General features: G+C 31.9%; 1 protein-coding gene across 2 annotated transcripts in view; it reads right to left on the reverse strand.

Annotated features, from left to right (window-relative positions):
- LOC129754653 (neither inactivation nor afterpotential protein C-like) overlaps positions 1 to 11,929 on the reverse strand; it is a 35,306-nt gene extending 23,377 nt beyond the window's left edge. The window contains exons 1-2 of one of the 2 annotated variants that reach the window (XM_055750828.1): positions 11,867 to 11,929; positions 11,719 to 11,802 (exon numbers count right to left, since the gene is read on the reverse strand). The gene's annotated coding sequence lies outside the window, so the exon portion shown is untranslated. Of the gene's footprint in view, positions 1 to 11,718; positions 11,841 to 11,866 lie in introns of those variants that run through there. The other variant, XM_055750829.1, reaches the window with a different exon arrangement.
- Between the last annotated feature and the right edge of the window lie 4,972 nt (positions 11,930 to 16,901).

Consider the following 16,901-nt stretch of genomic DNA (forward strand, 5'->3'; position numbering starts at 1 on the left):
AGAGGCTTCGTGCCGCGAACCGAAATTTGCCAGGACAAGTACGGAGGCATCTTTAGGGACAATCGTGAGGTAATCAAAAGGTGGAAGCAGCACTTCGATGAACACTTGAACGGCGTACATGCAGGAAAATGCCGGACGACTGTCTTGCAAAACAGGTGTTCGTTGACAATCCGGTAGGAACGAGACTAGCAGGGGCGCAACGAGTGAGGTGGTCAGAGCGTGATTTGGCGTATGTGGGATGCCCGAGAAGTTGGAGAACGGTTGCCATGGACCGAGTGAAATGGAAGAATACCCAAGCAACCAAAAGTCCCATAAAACAGGTACAAAAACGCTTATTCAGCCCATTCATTGATATGAAGTACGTTCTATGCAGCTAAAAATTTAAGTTCTTATTGATACTTTCAAGTTCCAAAACAAGTCTTAATGATCTTCTATTCAGCTTCCAGCGGCCTCTTAATTCAGCTTCCAAAAAATCGTAAAATGAGCAAAAAAATTTCTCTCTATCTCAACTGAACCGTTGGCTTCGGTTCATATCACCTTCTCTTGATTATTTACTGTGTTCTGTACCGGTGCCACCATGATGCCACGCGCCGGATTTCAAACTCGACAAATTGCTCAATTGCTTCTTTCCTACATTTCCTACATATATCGCATCAGAATGGTCACCCAAGTACAAAATTACTTATTGAAAAAAAACATGCCCGGCTTGGGGATCGAACCCCGAACTTCGTGGTGAGAATCGAACACGCTACCACGAGACCACGCCTAGATGTTGTTCTAACTGAAACTAAAACTCGAAGAGGAGATTTGATTTTGAAAGCACACCAATGCACTTTATGTGACTTATTAAATCCCGTTTGAGCACCGGACTTACCAAATCCGGTATTGAGCACTTTTGTGCCCTTTATGTGACTTAAGTCCCGTATAACGTACGTATAGATCACTTTTGCAGCTTTCAAGTTCGTTAATGAGCACATATAGTTCACTAATGGGAATTGGGCAAAACAAGTCACATACAACGTACATATTAATCACTTTTGCAACTTTCAAGTTCAATAATGAGTACAAAAAGCTCACTAAAGGGAATTGGGCAGTTGATTCTCTTTGTCAGCCAATATGTAACTTTCATTGCCTTCATTCAAGTAAATATGTGACTTTTGGTTGCTTGGGTATTGTTCATCAAGTAATGTCGTGAAGCGGAATATCATGTAAATTAAAAAAATATTATAATAATGATTGCATTACCTAAAACCAGCGGTCGGCAAACTTTTGAGTCAGAAGAGCCAAAAATTGCAAATTAAGGAAATTTACAAGTTTAAAAGAGCCGCACTTCATTTTATCCTTACTAAACAAAATGCGGTGGTCAAATCTTGCGCTAAATAGTTGGGCTAAATATTTCGTTGAAAGTTACGCCTGGATTTCCGGATTAAAACGAGGAAGAAAAGTTGTGCATTTTTCTAATGTGGCTGAGAATTAGACACATTGCATCTTGATGTGAACTCAGTTTTATTATCCTTTTTCACATCGCCCCAGATTTTCGATGTTTTATTGGCAAACGGAAGCGATATTCTTTCTTTAAAATCATTAAATCCCGGGCTTGTGATATAGCTCAGTTGGCAAGTCAGTTGCTTTCTGAGCCGATGTCCGTGAGTTCGAGCCCAAGAGTAAACATCGATAACAGTTGTACCGGATAAGTTTTTCAATGACTTGTCCGCCAACTTCATCGTTGATATAAGTCGCGAATGACATAAAGATGTTAAAACGACTATAATCGAAACAAAAAAAAAATACATTCTCAAAAGTATTGTAGCATATTTACGTTGAATTTGGCGATTTGCCATTGCGACCTGATAAAATCAATCATTTTAATTCTTTCCTATTCCCAGATAAACAATAGACTTTCGATGTGTTCTGTTGAAATATTAAAAAAGCAGTAGAAAATTCATTTCGTCTTTTTTTAAAGTGCATACTACAATACAACGTTTTTTCACTATTATCATATTAAATTCCACGAATATGCCTAGATTTTTTTTTGGTTTTAAACATCCGTTAAAAGCCATTTAGGTTCATTTGTTTGTTATACGCATAATATTTTGATTTTGAATAAATAAATATTTTACGGTACTGTGAATAAATAAACAAACAAACAAATTTTAATTCATAAATGTTCATTTTACAGGTTGAAAAATATTGGTAAAAATTTGATAAAATTTAATGATCGGTCGCGAGATGTTGTAAAATTTCTTTTAAAAAAATTATCACAAGCTCTACCATAATTTCTGATTTGGCTCTCTATTTCTTATTTTGATTTCTGGTGAAGTGAAAAAAGGTTTTAAAATGTATAGTTTTTAATTACGAAAATTTGAGTTCACAATCACATTAAAAAATCGTAGGTACCTCTTCAAGTGATTGTTTCTGCAAACTATATAAATTATGAAAATAATGTCCTCTTAGTCTCAAATGTATAATAGATTCAGATTGATCCTTCTATCAAAGTTTTTATGAATCCATATTTTAAATTTTAATACAACTAGAGATTTGAAATTTAATCTATCTCATTTCTAAAAACAAATTTTAAAGTTTTTTGAATGAATTCTCAGTTTTTGCTAGCGAATTTGTAATGTTAATCATTACAGTAGGGGAGAGTGGGGATACTTGATCCCCTTTTCTTATTTTCACCATATCTTTTTGGAAAAATTTGGCAACTCGCCGTCTTTGACTTTTTCTGACAGCTTGTTACTTCAAGTTTCTATGCTCCAAAAATTAGAACGATACTTGAACCCGTTGATGAACTAGAAGCATTTTCGAGGGAGTAAAAAAATTGCGATTTTTCTGAAGTTAGGGGAGACTTGATCCCCTATTGAAAGAGACTTGATCTTTTATTCAGGAAGCCCTAATCCTTGTATCAAAATCAAACAAAACCCCAAGATAGAATGTTAATTGACTATTTTGGTCATGTTTGTTCTCATTTCACAATTTATAGCAGACATAAGGAGAAAATTCTATAAATTTGTCTCAACGCTAAAAACATTGCATACTTAAAGGCGCTATTTTTTATAATTAAGAGAAAATTAATTATTTTTGCTCTTTTCTTCAGACAATTGTTTGATAAATATTAGTTTTTAGATAAATATAAGTAACTAGCTGATCCCATACGAACTCCGTTTCGCTTTCAACTTGGAATATGTCATGAACAGTTTTTGTATGAAAGTCAATTGCCAAGCATTATCCAGATGCACATCTGAATTCATTGTTAAGTAATAATTGCAAAAATATTGGACGATCACTTTGCCTGTCGTCGGCTACTAAATTTGAAATCAGGAATTAATTGACCGTGCCAAAAAACCACGTGTATAAATTTCGACTAAATCATTGCATAACAACGCAATTATTGCCAAAAAGCTAAACCCATTTCATGGGCTCTTATACAATCTTTGATATCTGAAATCGTTTGCTTTCCACAAAACTCCCGTGTGCAAATTTTCAAAGCAATTATTGTATAATAGCGCCAATATTGCTAAAAAGAGTGAAAAATTAATTTATATGAACGACCTCTTTCGTTGAACCCTGGCAATACATTTGACATTTGAAATCGATTGCCAGTCCCTGAAAACTACCGTGTGCAAATTTTCATCCCAATCAGATGTAACGACGATATTACAAAAATATTGAAAGGTTAATATGGACGACCCCCTTTGTCGTCCCCTTACTTCGAGTTTAATACGTGAAATCCATTGCTCGTCCCTCAAAACTCTCGTGTACCAATTTTCGTCTGAATCCGATGTAAAATAACGACAATATCGCATCAACAGTGAATAGTTAATATGGACGACCCCTTTGGCCGACCCCTGACATTAATTTGGATAAGTGAAATCAGTTGAGAGTCCCTAATAATTGCTATTTGCAAATTTTCATCCCAATCCGATGTATAGAAACGTCAATATCACTAAGATACTGAAAATTTAATATGGACGACCCCTTTTGCCGGCCTCTTATACTGAATTGGATACCTCAAATCGATTGCACGTAACTCAAAACTATCGTGTACCAATTTTCATCTGAATACGATGTATAACAACGTCAATATCGCAAAAACAGCGAACAGTTAATATGGACGGCCCCTTTGGCTGACCCCTTACACAAAATTTGACACCTGAAATCGATTGTTTGTCTTTTGAAACACTCATGTGCAAATTTTCAACACAATCCGACTTAAAGTAACGTCAATATCGCGAAAACAAAATTTTCTTCTATAGACGACCCCCTTCAGAAGGGGTCATCCGAAAATCAGAAAACGTTTTTCATCATTCCTGGTCCTAATGAGCATCCATGCCAAATTTCAGACCTCTAGCTCTTAAGACGGCTGAGTCTATAGAGGACAAACAAACAAACAAACAAACAAACAAACATACAGAAATTGCTTTTTATATATAGGGGAGAGTGGGGATACTTGATCCCATTTTCTTATTTTCATCATATCTTTTTGGAAAAATTTAGCAACTTGCCGACTTTGACATTTTCTGACAGCTTGTAACTTCAAGTTTCTATGCTCCAAAAATTAGAACGATACTTGAACCCGTTGATGAACTAGAAGCATTTTCGTGGGAGTAAAAAAATTGCGATTTTTCTGAAGTTATGGGAGACTTGATCCCTTTTTAAGGAGACTTGATCTTTTATTCAGGAAGCCCTAATCCTTGTATAAAAATCAAACAAAACCCCAAGATAGAATGTTAATTGACTATTTTGGTCATGTTTGTTCTCATTTCACAATTTATAGCAGACATAACAAGAAAATTCTATAACTTTGTCTCAACGCTAATAAGATTGCATACTTAAAGGCGCTATTTTTTATAATTAAGAGAAAATTAATTATTTTTGCTCTTTTCTTCAGACAATTGTTTGATAAATATTAGTTTCTGGATAAATATTAGTAATTTCGTAATCAGCAATCATATCGATCAATTCAGAAGAAGAATACGCCGTTTGGAAGGGGGGATCAATTGTACCCAACTCTAGGGGATCAATTGTACCCATAATCAACATTTTAGAAAACTTTTTCTGAAAAAAGTTGAGAGTTTTCCATTACTTTGAAAATATGGCATTATGAAGTTCATTTTACGCTCGAACAATTGATATATTGGAACAAATATTTTCTTCATGATTTTCCCATGTAAGGAACATTTTAAAGGGATGAAAAAAGATCTTCAAGTTACATTTTGTGAAATTTTTCAACCAAAGTTCAATTACTCAAACAATTATTTTGTTAAATTTTTTTAAACTACAAGCAATGTTATTTTGCTCATTTTGGCACATTTTTCTAGAACATTTGATCTTTGTAAGACATTCCAGTTTCGAGATATAGCTAAGGAATCAAGTATCCCCAGGGATCAAGTATCCTCATTCTCCCCTATAGATTTCGTAATCAGCAATCATAACGTTCAATTCAGAAGAAGAATATGCCGTTTGGAGGGGGATCAATTGTACCCAACTCTAGGGGATCAATTGAACCCAAAATCAACATTTTAGAAAACTTTTTCTGTGAAAAGTTGAGAATTTTCCATTGCTTTGAAAATATGGCATTATGAAGTTCATTTGACGCTCGAACGATTGATACATTAGAACAAATATTTTTTTCAGAATTTTCCCATGTAAGGATCATTTTAAAGTGATGAAAAAAGATCTTCATGTTACATTTTGTAAAATTTTTCAAACAAAGTTCAATTACTCAAACAATTATTTTGTTATTTTTTTTTTAAACTACAAGCATTGTTATTTTTCTCATTTTGGCACATTTTTCTAGAACATTTGATCTTTGTAAGACATTTCAGTTTCCTGATATAGCTAAGGAATCAGGTATCCCCAGGGATCAAGTATCCTCATTCTCCCCTAATTTTTTGTTGGTGGTTTCCCGATGTTAACCGATTTTGATGATATTAGATTCGTTGTGTGGGTAATTCATTTTAGTTTCTCAATATTTCAAAACAAATCAATTTCAAATTTGCAGAATTTCATTGTATCCCAGATTTTTTGAATTGGTCAAGAATAGATCCATCCGTTGGTGTAAAAATATGTTGGGGTGGTTTTTTTACAAAAATAAATCTTACCTGAAAATAGACATCTTCTTTGGCTCTAACTTTTCATTTTTCTTGTTGAAAATTTTTTTTATCAAATTTAATTTTTTGTTGTTATTTTAATCATTGCATCTTAGAACATATTAAGTCACTCAGTTGTTATTTAAAGGTATTTAAATGATGATTGAAATCTGTGCTTTGGTTCATATTGTTAAAATTCTTATCTGTTATGAATATTCAGTTTTACTTCGAATATGAGAACAAACAAAAACCAAAATTCCGATGAAGACTCAGAATTGGAATTGATTTTTAAAAAAATCATGATATTGTTAAAAATAACTGGATTGCAGAAACATGAATAAAGAAACTAAGTTTAAAATAAAAAAAAAAGATATACAAGTTGATAGAAGTTATATTAAAGTTTATGAAAGAAAATTGACGTTTTCAAAAATTGCCGAAATCCCAGAAAAATCTATAATGTCAAAAAGCAAATTTTTATTACAGAATCTAAGTCACGGAACACAGAATTTTAAAAATTTTCACAGATTTTACAGATTTTGTCAATTTTGTACGTATTTCAAAAATTATAATTTTTTTTCGAACATACATAGATTCGTTCTGTATTTTGGAAAATCTTGATCAGATTGTCTTTTATATTCGATTTTTCTCAAGTGATTTGTTGAAAAGACCAATTTGTCACGATTTTTTCCATCATAGAAAACCATTACAGAATTTCTTGGTTAAATCACCTTCACGATTACCAAATCAAGTTCAAAATGAGAACCAAGAACTTGATTTTTTTTTTTAATTTATAAAATGCTTTCATAGATTTGAAAAGGAACATGGAAAGGTGGAATTCATTATTTGAAATATTAAAAAAACAAAACAGTTTTTACAGAATTCAAAATTACTACACATAAGAATTTTTATAAGTATCAAATGCACAATTATCATCATCCGATGTTCATATATCATCAGAATGGTGTTAAAGCAAATTTATTTTTAAAATATTCAAATCAAGAAAAACAAACTCTAGTTCATAATCTCAACAGGACTTTATTTGACGATAAAAAAATGCTCGGATTTTATTTGATTAATTCAGAACAACTAAGGAAACATAGTCAAAGGGAAAACTTCCCGCGCCCCTAGAGACAAATTGCTCCAGGTTTCCAAATGCTGTATCAGACTTTTTGTTATTTTTTGGTTTCTTTTTGAATCCTAGGAAACATCGTCTGAACTGAATAAAAACTCCGAAACTCCGTCCGAAAATGTCAGGAAATTTCAAAATCTTCACACATTGAGCTAAAGAGCCGTAGTTATACATCCAAAGAGCCGCAGGTTGCCGACCACTGCAATACAACCATTATTTGTGAAGAATTCGCAATTTTTTAATAGACTCATTTTTACTTGAATTAACTAAAAGTGTTTATTATTAACATCCCAGAATTTTATCCAGGTATTTGGGAAAATGCCTGGTATTATTGACATTGAATTTAATCATAAAGAAAGTAAAAAAAAACATTGAAAATTCTTTAATATTTTGAGCTTTGTCAAGCTTTAATGGTAATTAAATAAAAACTTTGCAACCATTTTTAACATTTCGGTTGGTTTATACACTCTTAACTCTATTGAATTTTCACTCCAATTTCAGTCTAAGAGTCCAGATTTGAAATGAAACGTTTCCAACAAATTTGCTCGAACTTTTATAGTTTTGATTCTGATGCACGTACTTTTATTTTCAAATTATCTTCTACTAACTAAATCCAACATCCATTCCGCATGTCATCCCCTAGTTGACCATTCTCTTATTATTTTAATAAAAAAAAAAACACTTTCATAGTTGAATTGCGAATTTAAAATGAGATATTCTCTAACCTTGAGTGTTCATAGGTTTTTAATCTCATCTTCTTGCAGTTTCATGATATTGTGTTTTAAACATTTATTTTCCATTCTGAATTTATGTTTTTCAAATGTAGCTTTTGACACATCAAGAAGAACTATTTGTCAAAATTTTTTGTTTTTGATATTTGATGTGATGTTAATGTTATACTTAATTTTGAATCTGCGTTATATTTCTTAATTTTCTCCACATTGTATGATGATGGTTATTTGTGTTTCAAAAATATGAAATTGAAATGAACATTTGGATATTAATTAAAAATTTTGCATTACTGTCATGGTTCTGATAGCAATTTTGATTCTAAATTTTGAGTTTGAATTTTATCTGTATTTTTTTCTCTCAAATCTTCAAATAACGATTTTTATATGAGACACTAAATAATGGTTTCAAAGGCAGTCCAATTCTAGGTTTCCTAATTATACTATTACTATATATACTGAACTTATTTCCAGTATGTATTCTCTGAGACAAAATTTATATATCTATCATTCAAAAACTGAATATAAATTTTTTGCCGAAAGCATTAATCGGGGCACAATGAACGTTTCCTGCCGTATCTGACGATTTGGCATATTGGTGATATCAGAGAGACAATCAGAGGAATAGAGTTCGATTCCTGGTCGAGGCGAATTTTGTTTTCATTAACCATTCATGTCCGATGCATTTTGCTTTAAGCAGTGAGTCTAACATCCATCTAAGATAGCAAAAATAAAAAAAATGTATGTCTGTTTGTAGAATTACATGACTTCTTTTCAAGTAATACTTCGCGAGGCAACCGCAGTGATGTCAATTGAATATATTGTTTTTCAATGCCAAAGTTATACCCCTGTTAAACAGCTGATAACTTTTTTGCCTAATGATATACGAAGATACGGTCTTCGACAAAGTTGTTCAGAGAAAAATTCCCTTTCGAGAATTTTTAAATTGGCACAAAAACCATAAGCAGAGGCTCGGTTCCACAGAAGAAACAAAAATGATGTTGATTTTTCAGTACAAAATGTTAAATTTTTTCATACAAACCAAAAAGTTCAAATTTACTCATGTAAACGTTTTTTAAAAACTCTGCAAAAATCATGGATGAGTTTTGAACCACATCGAGGCTTTTTAGACTCCAGGGTTTGAGAACTTCAAAAATGACCCAAATCGACTCAGTCTATAGGACAAACGACAAACGATAGGAATGGATTGTGGAATTAAGCCAGCCGGAGTATCTTGGACAATTTTGAATAGTGAAAAGGATACTTGAGTTCCTTTTCAGGATTCCTAATTTATTTTGAACAGTTGGAAGGAAGTTTAGTGGCTAAAAACTGTCCAAGCCAGTGGTAAAGGACCCCTTGGTAGTGCTGCAATCATTGTTGATGAGTTAAGCTTGAACAATATTTGAATGTGCGATCGAGACTTCCCGTACCGACTAGGGTCGAAAGGCGTATCAGCTACTGGTGGATTTTTATACATGCATAAATTTTCAAGTACTGACTTTAAAGAATTTCTTTAAAAAGATATATTTTTTAGTCTATTTTTAAATACGATTTTAAGCTGAAGTTGAAAGTATTTTGTGCTAAATCAACCAGAAAAATTAGCACACAAATACATGTCCAACAAAATATTTTTAGAAATACTGGCATATGATATTTGCTTCTATTGAGAATTCTTTCCTCCGCTCTTTTCGAAACGTTTTGTTTTCTTCTAATATTCTATTCGTCTTTAACTTTTACTACTACGTTTATATTTTTCCTACAAGAATAAATTTCATCGATAATGTCGCACTTAAAATTTAGAAATCAATTTTAAAGATTCTGTACATAAACCGTTAAAACAACAATTCATCCACTAGTTCCATATCAATCATTGAATCCCACCAATGAGCACTACGAAACTAGCATACCGTTAACTGCGGTTACTTTGATCGCTGGGGTAACATTGAGTTTAAAATTGGCAAAATTTGGTTTGTTTTTGAACATTTTTGTTGTTAGTAAAAATGTATCTTTAAATGAATATTTTTTTAAAAGCTCATAAACAAACACCTCTTCTGAAGAAACCATATCATGTTGTCATTTTGTGATAAATTTTTCATGTTTAAAAATAGCGAAATTTTTCAAGTATAAGCCTGTATAGGATGGCGAAAATGACCTGTGATATATGCCAAAAATTGTGTAATGTTTTTTTGTGATGCTACTTCCTTTAATTTCATTGAAAATTCATGATAAATTGGGTTTTCTCAACATTGAAGTTGGGTAAAATCAATTACAATTACTAATTTTATCATACTTTTGAGTACAAAGTAAAACATCTTAATTTTATATTCTCCAAAAAAAATAATATTTTAGAAATCCTTTCAAAATTCAAAAATTTCGGTGAAATCTTTGAATTTTTCATAATTCTTTGTTCTGCGACACAGTTTCTGTGATGAAGATGTACTTAAAAATCTGTGAAACTACAGATTTTTCTGGTGGGAGGGCCTAGGGAATTGTATGAAGGTAAAATTGGATTTATTTTCTGTAGCTAAAACATTTAGCATCTTTTTATTTTTTTTTAATTTTTGCCCCTAAATGCATCATTATTGTCCAGGTTTTTTTAAACTATAGATGGTTTTTGAAAGAAAACATAAAAAAGTGCTTGGGTAAAAATACAAAATGTTTATACGCCTTCTTTGCTAAATGGAATCAAAACAACAATTTTGAAGATGTTGGGATACGATAAAACCATGCTGATCGAAGTTATCCTGGATCAAAAAATCTGGATTTGTGAAAAACATCAAACTGTGGTATTTTTCAAAATATAGAAAAAAAATTTACAGAGGATGAAAACAACCGAAAAATTATTAAAAGTCATATTCATTAACCCCTGTGGTTATGTAATTTTTGTTAAAAAGTATGAACATCCATCCTCAACAATACAGTTTGAGTTGTTTATAATCTCCAAACTAAGCTTCTGTGAATTTTTAAGGGATATAAATTGCGTTTTAGAGGGTAATTAAATTGGAATGCGTAAACTTACTATACCAAAAAACAATTTTTTTTTCAAAGAAAACCAAGGGCCAAATTATATCTTGGAAAATTTTTGAAAGTTCATCATTCTTGTATATTTTGAATAATTGTAAATTGTAATTGTAAACGAAAGTTTCAAAAAGGTGATAATGTTGACTGTTTTGAAGTTTGAAAATGGTGTGACAAACCACCTGCTCGCCTGATGACCTAACCTTCCGGAAGTGCTAGCATGTCTTACCATGTGTAATTGAAACCCCTCGCGAGACACGTGCATTACTCCGGTTACAATTTCCTTACTTTGTAATGTGCTGCTACAGGTGAAAATAGTATAAGAACGACGAATCAACGATGGAAGCAACGACAACAAACCTGGCAATGGCCGGGCGACCAAGTATTACATTATCACGTAACATGACTTCGACGACGACGACGACTATTTTCTTTTACACATGATTGGATTGGTAGGTTCCTGGCTATTTCCTCGCACTTTAATCTTGTTATTGCAAATCGATTTTTACCTTCTCGGTTCACTCGAGACGAACAAATTGGCGCCTTTGCGTTCACCAATTTTCAACGTTGACAGGAAAATTTCCGATGAAAATGATTTTTCATAGGTTAGTTTTGTTTAAAATCAGCAGATTTTCTCCTGAATGTATGCTACTGATTTGGGAATTGTCAGTGTTCTTCATTTATAAAAATGTGTCGTAGCCAAACGGTAAAACAGAATGATTCTTTATGGTAAGAACTTCTCTCTACTCACATTTAACTGATTGTTCACAAACTTGATCGAATTGGTGTTATTCCAAAGTATTTCCTTGAAATCCGCTTACTCCATTCAGGGTATCTTTTGAAAAAAGGTTATCATTAAGCCACAAATTTTCACCAATCACTCCAAAGCCACAACCTACCGCTAGCACTTCGATGTGTTTTTCCGACCAGACTTTTCGACCGAACCGCTCAACTAGAAAACCGCAACTGAAAGTTTTCCAGCTCTGGAACTTGCCAGGAAAACTGTGGATTTTCCGAACCGATGAATCCTTAAAAGTTGCAGCACGAATCTAATTAATTTAGGCCCGGAGTGGAGCCGACTTTGAACGACTGACCACGAGTGGAAGCCGGCTGTCCCAATCGATTTCGGGCTGAAAACTGTACTCAGACAACGGAACCAGACCAACCTTGCCGATTGACCGAAACACGAGACTTTGGGAAACTTGTTGCTATCATAATATTGTAACGGAATTTCAATGGACCGCTTCTTCATAGGTTAGGATGCGTGCAAGAGAATGAAAAACAATCGACCAACAAGCGGTTGAAAAGTTTTCCTATATTAATTGCAAAGAAAGCATTATTGATGGAGATTTTGTGGAAAAAAGGTTAATTTTTTTTTATTTTTATCTCTAAAACTTCATTGGAAGGTTCCAAAGTACGTTTATTTCCCAAGTAACATTTTTAGTTCAAAAAGAATCTACAAGAGAGCTATAAAACTATTTTTTAAATCATCAAATTTTATTAGTTCTTCAAATACATTCATATTTAAAACGCTTACAAATACAAACAGGCCTACCTCCAGGAGGTTTTTCAGACAAGATTAAAAATACTTTATAGTGCCATTAGGAAAAGGGCTTTGCCATGTACTGATCCAAGATAACGAATTCTCGCGACAGGAAAAATAATTTTGATTCAATCAATTCTTTCCACTAACGGTTTTGAAAATATCAAATCGCTGTTACTAAATATTGAACTAAGTTTTAATTATTTACTCTATCAATTTCGCCCAGCAATAAGCCGTTTAAATTTGGGAAAACAAAAAAATAATTTCAATCGTCAAACACTTCTGTTTTGCGAGAATGTACTTTTCCTAGTCTATTGTGTGAATTTTTTTTTCCATGAATGGTAATAAATCGCCTTAAAGTAGAAGAGTGAGTGAATTTGGGTTATTTGAGAATTTCTCAACCAAATCCATGATTTTTCGCAGAATTTTTAAACAACGTTAACATGTGTAAATTTGAACTTCGAGGTTGTATGGAAAATACTGAAAATTCATCATCATTTTTGGTTCTTCTGTGGAACTTAGCCTGCTTATGGTTTTTGTACCAATTTATGAATTCTCAAATCAACATTCTCTGCCTAAAAACTTTGTCCAAGACCGTATCTTCGTATCTTATTTGACAAAAAAGTTATTAGGTGTTGAGTGGGGGCATGTTTTTTTTCTCATTGAATGACTACTTTTCATGCAATACTTCGCGAGGTACCCAGCAGTGATGTGAATTGAATATACCGTCAACTGGGGCAACATGCAACAACTTTCAACTTCTGGAATGGCTTTTGAAAAATTATGTTCACAGTTAATCCTACCCCTTATGCATCAACAGTTTTAAGGATGATGACATCTATGATATCTTTAGTTTTTTTTTTAATTTTCTAAAAACATGCGATTTTCACCCTCCTCATAAAATGGGTTAATTTGCAACAAACTTTTTTTTTAATGAAAAATCTTATGAACACGTATGAAAATTTAGAGTTTTTAATATATTTTCGATGCCTTAAAGACCATTACGAAAACACCAATTGCAGTTATTTTTTGTTCTGTAAAAACTGATTTTCACATTTTTTCTGAAAATAAGGATGCTGCATACATTTAGGAGTTAAATAATACTACGACAAATTCTACAAGCTGATTTGATTTGATTTGAAATTCGTTTATTTGGAAATCATAAAAATAAATGTTTGGATGAAAGAAATTCCAATGTTTACAAACGGCATTCATGTCCCAGCACATGGAAACGAGATTTAGGTACAAGGTGTTTCTTTGATTTGCATTTTACCCCAGACACATAGCTGAATTATAAAAATATCTTTTTAACAAAATTGGATGATTTTTCAAAAAAAAAATTTTACACCAACAGTGCTGGTATAGCATGAGGAAACCAGTAAAAAGTTTGTAGCTAATATTATCAAGTCAATCCTTCATACTTTTACGGCATCAAAAAATGTTAAAATTTGTACATTTATTGCTCGATTTTCTTATATAAAAATAAAAAAAAACTTTAAAAAACTAGCTTCAGATGCAAGAAATTATGTCATTATCATTTTGTAATCATTAAAAGATAACTTTATTACTAAACATTAAATTAAAAATTGATTCAGTGGGGTGTTATATAAATGTTGCATCAAACCCCGCTGTTGCATGATGCCCTGTTTGACGGTATTGTTTTTCAATGCCAAATGACTAGCCCCTGTTTAAAAGTTATTCCGCGGTAAATTTCTTTTTCAGAATTTATAAATTGGCACAAAAATCATAAGCATACTCGGTTCCACAGATGAATTATTTTGATTTTTCAGTACAAAATATTCAATTTTCTCAAAAATTAAAATTTACGCATGTAAATATTATTTGAAAAATCTGCAAAAAATCATGGATGAGTTTTGAACCAAAACGAAGCTTTTAAGACCCCAGCAGGGCCGGATTAAGTCATCGGGGGGCCGGGGCTATTATTCTTGGGGGGCCCCTACGAATCGATTTATTTTCATATGCCATCTAAGAAATCTCAAACAGTTGATCAACTAATCGAAAATGAAAACTATTATTAGATAGATAGATCGTAATCTTTTTAATAACTCGATCACCAACTTAAATTCTCTGTTTTGTAAAAAATCTAAGATGAATTATTAAAAGTTTTTCATTTCATCATTGTGTATCATGGTAAGTTCTTCATCGAAAGCAGAATAAATAGTCGCTACGACTCTTGAGAAGTAAATTAAACATTTCAGACTTAGAATCCAATATTTTTAAAAATAAACCAAAGAAACTCAACTCCAAGGAAATACAGATATAAAAGTGCAAGAAAAAAAAATTCAAAAACCATTAATCAGATTTTATCCAGAACCACAACTCAGAGTCTTAAATTCAAATCATAGTTTCAAATCAAATTAAGACACGAATGGTTCAAGGATGGTTAAGTGTCCCTAATAAAAAAAAACAAGTTTAAAGAAACAAATTAAAAATAACACAAAATTGAGAATCAAAGTAACAAACAGAGCCAAAATAAAACTTGCAAATGTAATAATTTTTGATCAAAATGTTTATTCAAAATTTATATATTCAAAACACAGGAAACTTTTTGACCTAATGTGCCAAAAATTCAAAATGTAATGGCGATTACAATTTTCAATTAAGAAAAGGGTTCTTATCAGATCAAATATTGAAAACAGAAGCTTTTCTGAAAAAGTTGTTTTCAGTGAAAAAAGTTGAAAACACGAATTCCAAATGGTGATTAGATGTTTAAAACAGATGTTTAAACATCAGATAAGGAATCTAAATAAGTTTAGTACATTCAAAAATTACCTCGAGTTCCCAATACTCAGAAAAATCATGAAACTGGACAAGACTTGAAAATCTCAATTAATTTAATCTCTGTCTTAAAATCTAGAAGAAGACAAGATAAGAAAAATAGAAATTTATTTTTTAAGAATCACTCATGGAAATTTGCAATTCAATTTCGAGGATGTTTTTTTTTATGATGAACATAATTTGAGAATAAACGGTCATTTAATATGCTGGATATTTACTTCAGCGAGGATAATTATAAAATTAAAGTAGCTCATAACCAATAGTATAAGACTGAGGTTCTATCAACTGGAAAAGTTTCAATTCGAATTTCAAATCTTATACAGGATTTGAAATAGAAATTTAATAGAGATACTCAGTATGCGATTGCACAAATTTAAGCAACTACAATAGTTCTTTCTCTATTCTTTTTGTTTTTCTTAAAATTGATTATCGGAAAGAGGGTGCATACACAGAATTGTCATTATTTATTCGTATACTTATCCGTTTGAAGTACGTATTCTAGATTGCCCATTTTTATTTTTTTAGATCCAGCAAAGCTCTAAGAAACTCCTAGTTTTGAATGATATTTAATGTCTTTACACTTTCTTAGATTAATTTTCAAATTTCAATAATACCTGCCTTTTAGCCGGATATTGTCGGGTGAATTCTGGAGTGTTTACTAAAAAAGTATTTATTTTAAGTAAACATGAAGCTTTCTATAAATTGCATATTTATAAAGTTCCTCACCAATAATGTAAGTTTTCAGTTAGCTTGTAATTTTACATGACGTTTGAACTAGATGAATATGAATGATTTTTTTTTAATTATACACCTTCTTTCTGCAAAAACCGAAAATTACTGCCATTTATTCAAATTTCGACAAAGCTAAGAAAATGTGATTCCAGTCATAGCAAATTCCGTAACATTTTTTTAACGGGTAGAAAAAAATATCAAAATCATACATAATGTTTGATAAGCTGAAAACTCCTAAAATATAGGGGAGAGTGGGGTATCATGGGCCACTTTTTTTTTGTTCCATAACTTCTTTATTTTAAAAGGTAATTTGAAAAAAATAAATGAAAAGGTTTTCTAAATTTTTAGGTATCATTAGGCATATTTTATTATTTTTTATTGATTTTGAAAAACTGTGGGGAAACGTGGTCTACCAAACCCAAATTGACTATATAACGTGCAAGTTTATGAGTTGACCTAGCCTAAAACTGAAATTTCATAATTCATTTAATTAATTTAAAGCAATTCCAGATGAGGAAATAAAAAAGAGAGTTCTGTATGATCGAATAGTTCCTAAAACCTGGCTCACGAACTTTTCGGCAAAATTCCTTATATAGGATTTATGTTCGTCTCTATCGCACTGGAAAAAATGGACAAAATATTTTTCATAACTTTTTATTTGGCATAAGAAAACTTTGCAGATAGGAAAAGAGTATTTTAAGTTCTGAATGTGTATAAAAATAGGTGGCCCAAGATACCCCACAATTCCCCACAAGCTATGATTTTCAAAATGGTTGCATTTGTGTGACCTATTGATGTTTCATAAAAAAAATCCTTTCCCACGTGAAAGAACATGACAAAACTAAGATCTTATGCATGTT

The sequence above is a fragment of the Uranotaenia lowii genome, chromosome 3 (genome assembly GCF_029784155.1).
Source record: "Uranotaenia lowii strain MFRU-FL chromosome 3, ASM2978415v1, whole genome shotgun sequence".
Lineage (NCBI taxonomy): Eukaryota > Metazoa > Arthropoda > Insecta > Diptera > Culicidae > Uranotaenia > Uranotaenia lowii.